General features: G+C 39.6%; 1 non-coding gene across 1 annotated transcript; it reads right to left on the bottom strand.

The window, feature by feature from the left end:
• Nucleotides 1-10,879: 10,879 nt before the first annotated feature.
• On the bottom strand, nt 10,880-10,988 carry LOC141603408 (small nucleolar RNA R71). Its single transcript, XR_012525287.1, has one exon. It is a non-coding gene; the product is annotated as a small nucleolar RNA R71 (small nucleolar RNA).
• Nucleotides 10,989-12,563: the final 1,575 nt, after the last annotated feature.

The raw sequence follows: 12,563 nt of genomic DNA, 5'->3' as shown, positions 1-12,563 counted from the left end.
ACCTATAGGGAAATACTCTTAATTGATTATTTAATTAATCGTATACCGATACGAGTTAATTAAATTTCTTAAAATTGACGAATGATTTTGTGAGTATAATTTACGTATATTATTGTAAATATGATTAAATGAGACACGGTCTAAGTAATCGAATTGTTTTATTACTTAGATGAAATTATTGTTTACAGAAACAATTGAAACGGAATGAATAAATTATTATAAATACAGAATGTTGTAGTTTATAATTTGGAAACATTTTTGGTACGAGTAATTACGAATTACTAGTCGATTTTGTAAATGACATATTTTATGACTATGTTGATTTTTAATATGTTAAAAATACATTACATTGTGACATGTCATGTAACATGTTACATGTGACAAAATTGACAAATGACAAAATATAAAATGGACTTTCCATTTTATAAGTGCCGAAAAATTAGAGGGTTTTAGTGGAAAAATTGTGTTGATTATTTTAATAAGAGAAAACACAATGATGACCTACCTATATGTAGCCATGCAAGCCTACATTATGCATTGGGCTCTCCTTCCCTTCCAATCGGTTTCTACATAGAAAAGACAAGAGGCTTTTCTTTTATTCATTCACTACTTCTTTACATAATTTTCTAGTGTAAGATTATTATGTTTTCTCTACATTTTTGGTGAGACATTTTTAGAGAAAGAAAAACCACAAAAATCATTTACTCCTCTTGGCCGAAATTATACAAGAGAATACATTTTTGTTTCAATTTTTAAGTAAGATTAGTATTATTTCTAGTACAAATAATATTATTTATTATGAGTGTTCCTTGGGTATATGTCTTTGGGAGAGATTCTACCTTTGAATCTTGTTCATCCATAAGGAAAGCTCAAGAACTAAGTAAGGTAGGTGACCTTACTAGTGCCCAAATATCCGAAACATGCAATGTAAGGAACCGATTTCTTCTCTTAACTATTGATGTTTGCATGCATAAGATTAGTAATTTATTTTATGACTAAATAAATTTGAAACATATATGAATATGTTATATATAAAGATATAGATTTCCTACAGCTGTTGTCCAGGAACACTCGGCCAAGCTACTTGGCCGAGTAAGGGGTACTCGGCCGAGTACTCTTGGTACTCAGCCAAGTAACCGGTCTGACGGGATTTATTTCCGCGGTTTGATTAAAGATGATTAAAGGATATATAAATCGTGTTTTATAGTTTACTTTCATTTTTACCAAAACCTAATTACATTCTACGCTCCTCTAATCATCCTTAATCTCTCTCAAGGCAATTGATCGTTCGTGAGTCTTTGTTCATCTCTTTCGCGTCAGTCTCGTCGGTAAGTCACTAGTTCCGTATCATTGGTTTAGTATTGTCTTTTAGGGTTTTGCCCTAGTCTTTGGTTTTGGGGAAAAAGGGTGATTGTTACGTTTGTGATTAGATTGTGGTGGTTATTGTTAGGTGAAGGATTCGTAGAGGAACGTTTCTAGCATTTGTTGTATGCTCGTGATTTGGATCAGTGATAAGGTAGAGTTTCTCTACTCAGTTACCTGTTTAATTGATTTAAGATGGTTTATTGTGGTATTGGCATGATTAATATCATTGTTGGCATTGTCTTTCTTGGTTGTTGGAATTGTTGTTGTTTGTCTAGGTTTACGAGGTGCGACCTCGGCTGAGTGGAGTCATTTTCGGGAATGGCGTCACGCCCTTGATTCGCCCTTTGTGGTTCCCATCACAAAGGAGATGTGCACATTAATGGACATGGGTTGTTGCTCGTTGCGATGAGCGGGACTTAGGTGGGCAAGGCTGCGGTCCCCCCACTGGCGGTATGGATTACCTTTTGCAATGGGTAATCTGGCAGGGCTACACACTTAAGTGTGTAGCTAGATATCAGATATGATTGGAGTTGGAGAATGGTTGCATAGTTGTTGTCTTGGTTATTTCTCACGATTAGCTTATCTTGATTATTCAGTGAACTGACCCCGTTGTATTTTGTAAAACTGTGGTGATCCATTCGGGGATGGTGAGCAGATTGTGACAGGTGATGATTACATTTAGTTCCCGTGACGAGGATGGGATGTCATTACTTTGAGTCTAGCTTCCGCTGTCATGAGTTTAGATACTTTGTTTTGATGTATTGAGATTTATACTCTTTTACTTTGGTTTTCAGTTGAGACAATGTATTCATTAAACTTTATACTTTAATAATTGTTCTTGAATGGTTACTTTTGATATACTTACCTCGGGCAACCGAGATGGTAGCAATCCATGTGCTAGGGTGGTCCTTGGTAAGGCACCTTGGTATGTGGGGGTGTTACAAAGTGGTACCAGAGCGACGATTTTGGAACCTAAAACCAATGAACAAAATGAACTTAGGGTGTCTAATTAAAATGATCCCAGTTAAGAATTGTTTGGAGCTACCCCAAAGGTTTGAGAGACGTCTTAAAACCGCAATATTGTCCTTACAACTTCGAGCCGGTCACTACGTTATATGCCAATGGGATCATTACGCGTGTGTGTGTGTGTGTATGTGTGTGTGTGTGTGTGTGTGTGTGTGTGTGTGTGTGTGTGTGTGTGTGTGTGTGTGTGTGTGTGTGTGTGTGTGTGTGTGTGTGTGTGTGTGTGTGTGTGTGTGTGTGTGTGTGTGTGTGTTTATTTGTATGAATAGAGTGGTATATGTGTATCTTGGTTAGAAGTGATGTGAAAATTGTGGTAGTCTATGTGCATTAATATGGGTATATGGACTAATGTGGTGATTTTGACGAGTAATATGATTGGCATGGTGAGGGGAGGAACAATGTGGATAGTACCGAATCGTGATATGTTTGGTTTAAATATCATTTGATGGGTACGATGCGTATTATTTGGTTTGGAAGTATGAGCATGAATGTGGTCGGAAAGAATGAACGTGACTTCTAGCATGTGTAGTATATGAATGTTGTGTTTAATTTACATGCGTGTATGATAAAAGTTCACCTAAGTACTCATTTTTAGGAGTATTTAGTTGCTATTGTTTGCCTTATTCATTTTTAAGTTGTCTTGTTAAGAAAAATTGATTTGTATGAAGACCGATTATGGAAGTGCTGTCTTAAAACTGTCATAAGTCGAGTTCTAGAAATGATATTGCTGTGATTTCAACTTAAGGTGATAGCTTGTCTTCTTAAGATTCTAATGATAGCTCACACGCCCAAAATGACCAAGTAACGAGTGAGATATGATTGTTTTACGAAAATTGGACGTTGTTGAGAATTGTGTAGGAACTCAGCCGAACAGGGCCTACTCGGCCGAGTAACTTGTGTATTCGGCCGAGTAACCCGTATTCGACCGAGTAATCCTTCTGTGATAATTTGGGTCAGCTTTTGGAGCCGAGAACTCGGCCGAGTGGTATAGTTACTTGACCGAGTGTCCTGTACTCGACTGAGTACGTCATGTACTCAACCGAGTACCTCTTTGGGCGGTCGTTTTGAGTCGGCAGCTATGTGCTTACATTTGTTTTAAGTTGTAGGTTATGTGCACACGTATTTTTTTGGGTATTAAAACATTCTTTTACATATGTGACGGTCTTGATACGTAAGTTACCAGATACTATGATGTGGAGAATACCAGCTTATGAAGGATATGTGTTTTGTAGGGAGGACAGGGGTACACGTGATTGTGATGGTTAGTGGACAGAATAAGCGAAGTTGATGAGCTATTGAGATAAGGAACACATCCTATTAGTTATGGTGAGTGAATTAGTCGTTGGCTTAAATGGTGTGGTGATGACCGTATATGGAAGAGTGATGATGAGAGTAGTAATGTAAATTCGAGGAACGTGAGGAAGAAAAGTTTGAAATGAGGAATGTGTAAATTATGGTAATTTGGGATATATAGTGATTTCTGGAGATAAATGATTATGACGATGTTGGGTGGGGAAATGTGTAATGGAAGGTTATGAAAAAAAATGGAAAAGATTGGTGTCTAGTGAGCTTAGATCGAGGGATGCCGCAATGAGGAATAATTGTATGTAGTAGTCGTTATGGAGATTTGTATTACTAAAAGGTGGGCCTAGTGTACAATCATTTGGGAGGTCGCGGGATGAAGTGAATCTTGGTTTTCTAGAATTATTAAAAGAAGATGTAATCAATTAAGGGGACATCATTGAGTGGGTGGATCTATCGGTGGGGAGTATGAGTGAGAAGTATGATGAGAGGGATTGTTGATAAGAAATGAATGAAAAATAATGATATAGACTTATAGAATTTGATTTTTGGAAGTAATGGGAAGATAAGGATGATGGTAAGTTGATTGAACGTTCACGAGAACTAGAGGACATGAAAGTAAGGAATCATGGAATTGTGTGATACAGTATATACCCAGTATCTGCTGAGACTCCAACAAACACCCGATGATTATCGGACTATAACATGTTTTGGAATCGCGGCGTTTAATCGACAGTTCGTGTACAACTTTACGTCGGAAAACTTAAAACGATTTCGAAAACAAAACATTTCAAAAATACCTGGAGCATTTAATGCACGACGACGGGGTCGCAATGACACTAACTAGAGTCAAAACCGACACCGGACCAAAAACCGACTCAAAAATTCAAATCCCGACTCCAACAACGAGTCAAACCGAGTCAACCACCAAAAACAAAGCATTTCAAACCTTCTACCTTAAGTTTTTCCGGATTCATGAATGGTCAAGTACCAAACATGTGACTACAAAACCTAGGATAGAACAAATCATGATTGCGTTTGTTGTGAAAGTGACAAGACAACTCGAAGAACCGCGGCGTGGCTCGCGCCTCTTTAAGCAGCCCAAGTGGCAAAGTCGCTCAAAACTCACACAACCATTCATTTCCCTATAAATACCCCTCAAATGACCCCCATTTGAGAGTTACGCGAGTGTCCGCCCCCTCTTTTCTCCTTTAAAATTCTCGACTCGACTTATTAAGTCACAATCCGACGCGTGTTTACGACCTACCGATTGTAAATACAAGCCTTACACATTGTTTGGTACCGTCATCGTGCATTAAATCACTTGACCGACCACTTCGACCACTACACCGTCACTAAACTTAAAACACTCTTTTTACTTACCAAAACGGTTTTAAACTGAGTTTTTTCCGACCAAACGAGTTGTTACACTTACGTCGGTCACTCGCCATAACCAAACATGTAAGTATGAGAGTGTAAAAATCCTCTTTTATTATGTTTTCATTTGTTTTCATGACTATAACATGCTAAAACGTGCATAACATGAACCAAAACATGGAATAAACGAACCAAAACTGATTTTTAGCCTGAGACAGAAGCCCCTTGGTTCGCCGGCTAGCCCACGCCTAAATGGCGTGTCCAGATCAGAGATCAACCGTGTTTGTTTTCGTCATTTGCCTTTAATCCGTTTTCAAATTTGTAATCGGTTTTTACCATTTCAAATATTTTCAAACCCTTTTTATTTCATCTTATTTGTTTTAACCATAAAACATTTTTCACCCTTGGTTCCTCATACCATGACTGTTAAATCCGTGTTTCGGTGATAATATTTGGTTAATAACATTTAAAAGGTATTTTAAAACCTTTTATTTCATTTCTTTACATTTCATATTAGTCAGCGACACAAAGTCATCCTTGGTTCTATATACCATGCCGGATTTCAACCTGGGTACGATGATGAGTATCGACTAATTACATTCAAATGAACTTAAAACAATTAGTTCATAATTATTTTCAAAACTATTCATGTCAAGTTTGTCAAATCGAACCCGACACCGAATATTATCAAAATAATGATGGTTATTCGGGTCTAGTTCTTCAAATTAACAAATGCGGTCTAAACGACCTTTTCAAATCAAACCGGGTTCAAACACCCATTTTCCAACACGTTTTATAACATTTTTCAAATGGTCAGAATACGGCATATAACCGTAGTTAGCCCGCGCCTAAACAGGCCCTTCATTTCTCATTTTCAAAACTAGGGAGAGGCCCCTTACACCGCCGGCTGGCTCGCGCCTCATATAGCCGTCTGGTACAGGGTCTGTTCCCTTCCAACATTAGTCTAAGACGATCCCGACTCCGGTTAGCCCGGATACAGGACGGATCAGATGACTATTTACTCGTTCAAAATCATGTTTGCAAAATACCAAGACAAATGGATCACGTTATGCACCCTAAACCTAATACGGTAAATGGATGTTTAATTTTCGTCTTGCATGTAAATCAATCATTAATCCAACTCGACATCTTATACTTGATACTTGGATTAAATCAACCGAATTAGAAAGCTCTCACATGTTAGATTTAAATTATTGGATGCGCATTCATGCATTTAAGCCGTTTTATCAACTTTTGCATTCAACCAACCAAGATCGATCAGTAGAGGCCGCTACCGCGGGCGGGATTGGGTGTCTGATTAAAGGGCTTCCCAATACGTACCTTCACCTCTTACTCAGAAACTTTGGATAGTGGACGACCTTATCCAGGGCGTACGAGAGTCATTCTAGAGATAGGATGGTAAAGAGGGACGATTTCCTTATCTTTAGTACCTATGTCAAACACTGCTTTGTGCTTCAATTTGAACGAGGTATAAAGTGGATTTCGAACGGGTTCCAAGCATCCCACAAATGCTTGGTGGCGACTCCGAACATCTCTAATCGTTTCGAGACCCTTACCGAGACGAAACTGACCGATCTAAAACGATCCGGTCGAAAGCATTTTTACGCCGCCGAGCGTGGCTTTCAATAGACCGCTGCATGTCCACAGATTGGCCTGGCGTGCAGGTGGCCCGTGACTACGGACCGGTAGGTGGACCCCTAAATCCACAGACCGAGACGTGGCCCATGTTCACAGATTGGCGACTCTGCTGGGGATAACAAGGACACTTACGTCTTTGTGATCTCTAGATGGTGAAACTCGAACGAGGTCTTGGTTGGAATGCATTAATTGATATTACGGTCACGGTCGGGTTCCTTGTCCGGGCCCATAACCTAACACTTTTCGACCAATTGGCTCGTCTCGTCGGCGTGAGTTTTTCTCATCCCCGCGTTTCGAATCCCGATAGAGTCAAGCATACTGTTGACGTTACACATTTCTATTTCGTCAAAGAGCTTTCATCACTTTCGAGCACGAGGTTAGGGCACCCTCGTTACACATTTTGTTTGGATTGGTATTGATGCGTGTCTATAATATGATGTTTTACATCTTTATTTCCACGTATTTTATGTCTATTATTAGTAGTTTATTCTACTATTTGTCCCTTTTCGTCGACTTCCGCCTTTTTATGTAATATTGCAGAAATGTGAAGAATCCAGCGGAAATCGAGCCGAATCCGTCCCTAAGTACTTAGCATTGCATTTTACATAGAGTAAAGACTCGGGAAGCGAACTTAGTGCGCATTTCAAGGCCTGAAAGATGTATTTGCGTGGGTTTTAGAAGCGGATTGCCAGCTACAGTGGTCTATAGACTGACCTACATGGTCTATAGACCGTCAGAATGCTTCTCGACATTGTAGGCTGCTTCAGATGGCTATATCTCGAGTTCTAGAGCAGATAATCGAGTGATTCTAATTGGAGGTGAAAGCTTATCCTCTTAGATTTCCAACGCCGCATAGAACGCCTGATTTGACCAAGTAACAAAGAAATGGCAGCTGTTTTAAGATCGGTGCGCGCAGCAGGAATCGTCAGAATGCAATTCTGTACAGCGCTCTTGGTCGATCGACTGGTCCAAGTGGTCGATCGACCACTCCACGAGTCTGACGAGAATTTAAAGACGAGATTTAGCTTGAGCCCATTTGTGTAATTAGGTTTAGGAAGTGTTACGTTGTTTTGCTATATAACGTAACACTTTCTCTCTGTATTAGGATTCATCATCACCTAGTTCCGTTCATTCTTAGTTTAGATCTCACATATTAGTTTAGCTTCGGTACATTAATTTCTCAATAAAGTTCTTGCTTCCGGATTTATTCTTGCCTTCTGTTTCGGTAATTTCCTGCTTAATTTCAGTTTCGCTCCTATTTGCTTATTAGAATTAGAATTGCTAGTTTAGAATCCCGCAACCCTAGCCTCTTTATTGCGTTTTATTGCTTCAATCATTCAAATTATGTTCTCCCATATCGTTTATTTCAATTTCGTTGTTGTTGTCAATATTAATATGCGTAGCTAATCACCCTGTGCTAAGATGTGAGGGGATCTGTGGTGTAGACGACGTAGAATAGGTAGACCTGTTTTGGGGTTTGGTCGATCGACTGAGAACCTGGTCGATCGACTGGCCTAGCTAGTCGATCGACTGCATCACGTAAGAATCAGCACTGTTCAATTGATTTAATTGCAATTTTTAGTAAAAGACCGAGAGGCTATTTGTTAAATACTTAGGAATTAACCGACCCAATAGATCGAAAGAGAGGGGAGGGCAATAGACTACCAATTGAACGACTAAATTATACTAAGATCGTAAGATAAGTAAAATTTAGGCATTAGGAATCACTTTTCAGGGCGTGAGCTAGTATTAGTGAGACCTAGGGACTAGTAGCTTAGGCTGAACGGTGCTACTTGTTAAGTTGGACTGAGAGGACCTCTTATTTTCCCATCTTACGTGACTATTTCAGACTTACCTAGGACTTGCGTCGTCGTAGCTACAGTGAACCGATCGTCTTAGCATCCTTTTTTATTATTGATTACACCTTTTATTTAATTGCTTTAGTTGTAGCTTTTATTTTTATTGCTATTAGTTAGTTATAGACCAAATCAAACCCCTCACTTATTCGTTTCTTTAAGACTAAAATTAAGACAACTATAAATTACATCCGCCTCTCTGTGGTTCGACCCTGCTACCGTTATCTATAGTTGTAGTTGGAATTATAAATATTATTTTTGACACCTTACGACGGGTATCAAATTTTGGCGCCGTTGCCAGGGAGGCAGCGCTAGTTTTAGTTGTTTTTATTTTAGTCTGTCTTTAGCCTCAAGGGATTTATTCCTTGAGGCAGTTATCATCTTTTTCCTTTAGTTTTGTTTTTATAGGTCTTTCAGGTCCTATCTAAGCAGGATTTTGGAAGGAGAACTGATACGTGCATATTCTATACACTTTAATTGCAGTTTTGGCACGTATTTCCATACATTTTCGTTAGCTTAAAGCTACTATTTCTTCCGAAACGGTTTACTTTGCATTTTCTATGATTTATTGTAGGAATGAGTGGAAGTGAGCTAAATCAAGCCTAAATCGTCCTCCGGAGGCAACTTCAGGGAAGCTTGGAAGAAGGGAGTTCGGACTCACTCACCTTGGGATGCGTGCATTGGAGTGGAGGGTGTTTTGAAGAGAAGAAGGTGTTTATACACAGTGTAGCTGGTCGATCGACCAACCTGCTCAGTCGATCGACCGTGGGATTTGAGCAGGAGCTACTGCATTGTACTGACTGGTCGATCGACTAACCTGCTCAGTCGATTGACCAGGTTCCGCAGCTGTTATTGGTTTTTCGTGTTAGACTTTTAAAAGCCCAATGGTAATTAACTTTTGGCATCTTTTTATCAATAGAACGCAGAACAATTTAGGTTATGCTTTTTCATTATTGAAGTACTCAGTTTTGAGATCTAGTTTTGGAGGCAAGAAAGAGGGACGACGAATTCCGAATTCAATTGCTTTGTTCATCTTTTAATTAGTAAGCTTTATGCAATTTACTTCTTCTTGAATTTCTTGTTATTTCAATCCTTCGGTTACCGATTTAATTTCAGCAATTTAGTTCTTGTCTTTTGTCTTTAATTCGATTCAATCATGTCAAACTTATTCTTTGTTGTCAATTATGCAATTGTTATAGTTTTAATTATGCATAGCTAATTTTATTGATTGGGAACGAGGTGAGCCATGGCATAAATTATGGTTGTTTTGTTAGTATAAATTCTTCCGTATCGATTTTATTACCTTTTGATAAACCTGTCTTGCTAGATTGAAAGATTAGTATGTTAGGTTTTCATTGGGTTTGGAATTTCCTATGAGCGAAAGCTTTGAGAAATCCTTGGGAATTAGAAGACCGTAAGGTTATTGAGCATTGATCGAAGGACTTGCTCATGTTCCTCGAGACCGTTTTACAAGACGTCTATTATCTTTTTGACCCGGCCTTAGCCATGGTGAACCGAAGTTCCTAATCTCTCTTTTATCTTATTTGCGAATTCTCTTATTTTGTCAATTAGTTTTTAGAATCAAACAATTTCAAATACCCCACTCAATTGTTACTTTTTATAGACTGGAATTAGCAAATAGAATTGACCTTCTCTCTCTGTCGTTCGACCCTTACTATCACTAGCTATAGTTTTAGTTTGGAATTATAAATTAAATTTTGATACAAAACGACGGTATCAAATTTTGGCGCCGTTGCCGGGGAGACGGTGTAATTCTTTTTGCTTTATTTTTAGTTTATTTTTCTTGTCTCAAGGAACTTTGGTTCCTTGAGGCCGTTGCTTACCCTTGCTTCTAGTTTTGCTTTTGCACAGTTAGAAGACAGGTTTTTGAGAGGAAGGCTTGAGTACTCTCAGTTTTGCGAATATGGCTATGATATGTGACAATCTTCAGCCAAAAGAGCACCACCTTCCAAAGGGGCATGTGTTACCTACCCCTACTACCGGTAACTTCGAATCTCGTTCCTCTTATATCGATTTAGTGGAGCGAAATCAGTTTGCTGGTCTACCGGATGAGGACCCTTTGAAGCATATGGAAATTTTCACAGACTACTGATGTTCCATACCTATACCGGCTGGGGTGACTCAGGATGAAGTAAAGGGGGTGATGTTCTTATACTCCTTGAAGGATTCAGCGCGAGATTGGTACCGCTACCTTGATAGGGTAGCAGCTGGAGTCACAGATTGGATATCTCTAGCATTAGCCTTCTACAAGAAGTACTTCCCACTTTCAAAGACTGATGCCTTGAGAAGTAAAATTACAAATTTCCAGCAAGGAGCTGATGAGGGCTTTTGTGAAGCATGGGGACGTTTCAAAAGTTTGGTCCGAGCTGTCCCTCACCATGGTTTCCAGCAGTGGTATCTTTGAAACTTATTCTATAATGCTTTATATGATGATCACAAGGTCATCCTGGATGCCGCTGCGAATGGTAGGTTCCAAAACAATACCGGTCAGAATAAAGGTTGGAACACTATTGAGGAGATGGAAGTCCATAGAGCTGAGTTTGGGAGTTCACGTGGAAAATAACGAAAGCAAAGTGATGAAATGAGTGCCGTTGTGACACTCATTACTTCTATTACCGCCCGTCTCGAGAAGCTCGAGGCCTCTGAAACTTCCAAGAAAAGAGTTGAAATTCCTGTCCATAATTCAGATGGGACCGCGGAATTGAGAGAAATGGTTCGAACTCTTTTGGCTCAAGTGGCGAAAATAGAAGCAGCCGGGATTGAGTCCACAAAGAATTTTGTGAAGCAGTTGGAGAACATAGAGGCTAAGCAAGTCGCCAATTCTTCAAGCAAATGTAAAGGGCCAATTGAAACGATCAATGCCATTAATCTCCGAAGTGGCTTTTCTTATGATGGTCCTGATAAGCCAAGAGAAGACTCGAGAAAGGATGAAAAGAAGAATTTAATTTCTGGTGCGAAAACGAACTCAATTGCCAGTACTAGTGGTCGATCGACCAACACTACCAGTCGATCGACCGGGTTGTCAGATGAAAAAGTTTCTGACCAGAAACTATTCATACCCAGCACAAGTGGTCGATCGACCAACACCATCAGTCGATCGACTGAAGTTTTTGACGAGGCAGTCTCTGTCCAGGAACTGTTCACACCAAGCATTAGCAGTCGATCGACCAACACTACTAGTCGATCGACTGAGACTCCTGACGAAGAAGTCTCTGTCCAGGAACTGTTCACGCCCAGCCAGAGTGGTCGATCGACCGAGTCCAATGGTCGATCGATCGGTTCTCGGTCAAAGGGACGCAAATCCGTCAACTAGTTTGCATGATTCTACACTTATTGATGATTTGACGGAGGTTTTAAACTTACGGAAGCCGAAGGTTACTGATCCTACGGCCAGTGTTGCAGTCCCGTATCCGGAGCGTTTAAAGAATACTAAGCTGAAGCGCAAATTTGGTAAGTTTTTGGAAATGGTCAAGAATCTCGAGGTAACAATTCCTTTCACTGACCTAATTACCCAGGTACCCTCTTACGCTAAATTTATGAAAGACATTTTGAATCGTAAGAGAAATTTTCATGATGATGGTAATGTTGCTTTCGTGGAAGAATGCAATGCTCTTTCGCAAATTAATATACCACCTAAATTAAAGGACCCGGGTAGTTTTTCAATTCCCTGCACTATTGGTAACCACGAAATTGGAAAGGCCCTTTGTGATTTAGGGGCCAGTGTCAGTGTCATACCATACTCTGTTTGCGAAAGGCTAAATATTGGTAGACTTAAGGTGACCGATATTACCCTTCAGATGGCAAATAGATCGACTCTGAGACCTTTAGGAGTCTTAGAGGATGTACCCGTTCGAGTGGGTAAGTTTTTTTATTCCTGTCGATTTCGTTGCTTTGGACATTGCAGAGGACAGTCAGATACCTATTATTTTAGGTAGACCATTTTTACATACAGCTGGAGCT

The sequence above is a fragment of the Silene latifolia genome, chromosome 9 (genome assembly GCF_048544455.1).
Source record: "Silene latifolia isolate original U9 population chromosome 9, ASM4854445v1, whole genome shotgun sequence".
In the NCBI taxonomy this organism is placed as follows: domain Eukaryota; kingdom Viridiplantae; phylum Streptophyta; class Magnoliopsida; order Caryophyllales; family Caryophyllaceae; genus Silene; species Silene latifolia.
Note: the sequence above shows the minus strand (reverse complement) of the source record. Positions and strands in the feature narration are given on the sequence as shown.